General features: G+C 50.1%; 1 non-coding gene across 1 annotated transcript; it reads left to right on the top strand.

Moving 5' to 3' along the window:
• The first annotated feature begins 229 nt into the window (after window positions 1-229).
• LOC121031136 (U6 spliceosomal RNA) lies at window positions 230-336 on the top strand. Its single transcript, XR_005790570.1, has one exon. It is a non-coding gene; the product is annotated as a U6 spliceosomal RNA (small nuclear RNA).
• Window positions 337-3,171: the final 2,835 nt, after the last annotated feature.

Raw genomic sequence — 3,171 nt, 5'->3', positions numbered from 1 at the left:
ACAGTCCTGGGATCGCGACCTGAGCCGAAACCAAGAGTCGGACGCTCAGCTGACTGAGCCACGCGGGTGCCCCAAACAGCTGGACTTTTAAAGGCTTTTGGAATAACACAAAATTGTTTTGCCGAAGGGTCATATTGACTCACTTATCCACAAGCCATTTACGAAGCTGCCTATTGTACCATACCTTCGCCAGCACTGGGTATCTTCATTCAAAAATCAATAGCATTCTGTGCTTGCTTCAGCAACACATATGCTAAAGCTGGAACGCCACAGAAAAGATTAGCATGGCCCCTGTGCAGGGATGACGTACACATTTGTGGAGGGTTCCATATTTAAAACAAATGAATAGCACTTTGTTTCTTTGGTTTATAGACTGTTATCTGGATATATATATATATATATATATATATATATATATATATTTGTTGTTTGTTTGTTAAACCAATTGTGACACTCTGCTTTCCTGGATAGAAAGCTTGTGGGCCCCTGCATGTAGGACAAAGTTCCGTGGAGCATAGCAACGATGAGCGAGCACGTAACATGTGAACCAGAGACATCATTTCCAGTGTGCCACGCAATATCTGTGTGACCTTGGACCAGTCCCTTGATCTTCATCTGAACTCTCTCACCTACGGAAATAGGAAAACCAATACCAATACTTCCAGAGTCATCATGAAGGTTGAATAGGATGTCCTTTGGAAGGAATTCAGTAGAGTATCGGTTATAAATACAGCTGTAGATCAGTCACGGTCATTTCTGTCATGACAGCATCCATGATCCACCACGAGAATAACAGCCAACGTTTAGTGAGCCACCGACTACCTTCTACTCACCAGGCACTGTGCTCAGCTCTTTACACGAATGAGCTCACGTCAGCCTCACGACAGCAGGCGAGGGAGATGATACCATAATGTTTGTTTATTTATTTTTTATGTATTAAAAATTTTTTTTTTATGTTTATTCATTTTTGAAAGACAGAGACAGAGCACAAGCAGGGGTGGGGCGGAGAGAGAGGGGGACACAGAATCCGAAGCAGGCTCCGGGCTCTGAGCTGTCGGCACAGAGCCCGATGCGGGGCTTGAACTCACGGACCGCGAGATGAAGTCAGATGCTCAACCGACTGAGCCACCCAGGCGCCCCTCATAATGTTTATTTAATAGATGAGGGGACTGACTCACAGGAGATGAAGAAACTTGCCCAAAGCTATACCACTGGGAAATAGCAAAGCTGGGACTTGCAATTTTTTAAAAAATTTTTTTTAACATTTATTTATTTTTGAGAGACAGAGTGGGACAGAGCACAAGTGGGGGAGGGGCAGAGAGAGAGGGAGACACAGAATCCAAAGCAGGCTCCAGGCTCTGAGCTGTCAGCACAGAGCCCGATGCGGGGCTTGAATCCATGAGTCGTGAGATCATGACCTGAGCTGAAGCAGATGCTCAACTGACTGAGCCACCCAGGTGCCTCTGGGACTTGAACTTTTAACATGTGGCCCCATCTTTGCTCTCGGGCCTCCTCACCCCTGAGCCACATGGCACTATGGGGCCTTCCCTTACACAACATGCCCTTTCACCCCTGTGCCTTGGCTTGTGCTCATCCCCTTAATGAACGGGCATCTCCTTCACCCCAAAAGCACTGTCCACCCTTTAATATCTGACTTAAACGTCCTCCACTCTGTGGTCAAATCAGCTTCCCCTTACTTGGTGCTCCATTGTCACTTATATTTTCACCCCTTAAGGCACTCAGCCTGTTATCTGTGTGCTTGTGTGTGCACACATGTGTGTGCATTCGTGTTGTGCTCACACAAGTATCTTCCTTTCTAGAGTGTGGACCTCCAGTAGACTTCAATGGATTTTTCTATGGATCTCTAATTCCGAGCATGACACCTAAAGCCTAGGAGGTGCCCAGTGTGTCCTTGATCCACGAATGAACAAACGGTGGCCTTTCAGGCCCAGTGAGGGGTGAGCAGGTGAGAGATCTGGAAGCTTACGGACTTTCTGGAGGCCTCCACACAACCTCTCCCACCTGGATTCTGTCTAGGGCTAGGCCCATAATAAAATGGCCTCTTCCTTTTTCATCGGCCGCTGGCCCCACCTCCCATTCCATGTAGAAATGTCCGTGGCCCACAGCTACACTCCCAGGTCACCCAGAGGGCCTCAGCCACCCACTTTGAGGTTTGCCTTCCTGTTGGTGGTGCAGGGGGCTGGGCTGCTTCTTATCAGCTGGCCTTGCACTTGAGATCCACAGGCAACGGAGGAGACACATCAACGCATCAACGTCTGCGCGGGATCCAGAAAACCAGCCCTTTCAGAACTTGCTTGTTGGCGGGGGCAGATGGCTGCGTGCAAAGGCACCAGAGGTGACCCAGAGCTGGACGCAAGGTGTGTGTCTGCAAAGTGTAGGCCAGAACGCAGCTGCTGGGGTTTTCAGGCGAGATGTAGGAGTGAGCACAGCCTGTGTGGAGAGGAAGCCCGGAACTGAATGCGTGCGGCCAGTGTTTTAACGAACTGTATTAGCTTCCCATTGCTGCTGTGACAAATAACCACAAGCTTGGAGGCTTAAAACAGCACACGTTTATTCTCTTGCCACAATACTAGAGGCTAGAAGTCTGAAATGAGGCTCAGTGGGGCCCAATCAAGGCATCAGCAGGGCCGTACCCCCTCGGGAGGCTCTAAGGGACGGTCATTTCCTTGGTTCTTCTAGCTTCTGGAGGCTGTACTCATTCCTGGGCTCCTGGCTCGTGTCACATCACCTTTTCTCTCCCTGCTTCTGTCATTACACCTCCTTCTTCCTCTTCTGTCCCAAATGTCCCTCTGCCTCCTTCTGATAAAGACACCGGTGGTGGCATTCGGGGCGTACTTGGATAAATCAGCAAAATCGTCCCCCCTCCAGATCCTTGGGTAATCCCGTCTGCAAAGTCTCTCAACCGTGTAAGGTGACATTCACGGGCTCTAGTGACTAGGGCCTGGGTGTCCTTGGGGACCATTATCTAGCCTGCCACAAATGAGTGTCACGGTGTGCTCTCGCAGTTCTCCCCACCCAGGCATGAGATGCAGAACACCCTCTGTGCTTCACGCCTCCCGCTGGCTCGCGTTTGCCAGGACCGGCTGCGTACCAGGCTCCGTGGCAGGCACCGGAGGTAGAGAGTGGCGCAGTCTCACCTACTGGCCCGGA

The sequence above is a fragment of the Herpailurus yagouaroundi genome, unplaced genomic scaffold, assembly GCF_014898765.1.
Source record: "Herpailurus yagouaroundi ecotype Mexico unplaced genomic scaffold, PumYag 140, whole genome shotgun sequence".
Taxonomy (NCBI): Eukaryota; Metazoa; Chordata; class Mammalia; order Carnivora; family Felidae; genus Herpailurus; species Herpailurus yagouaroundi.
Note: the sequence above shows the minus strand (reverse complement) of the source record. Positions and strands in the feature narration are given on the sequence as shown.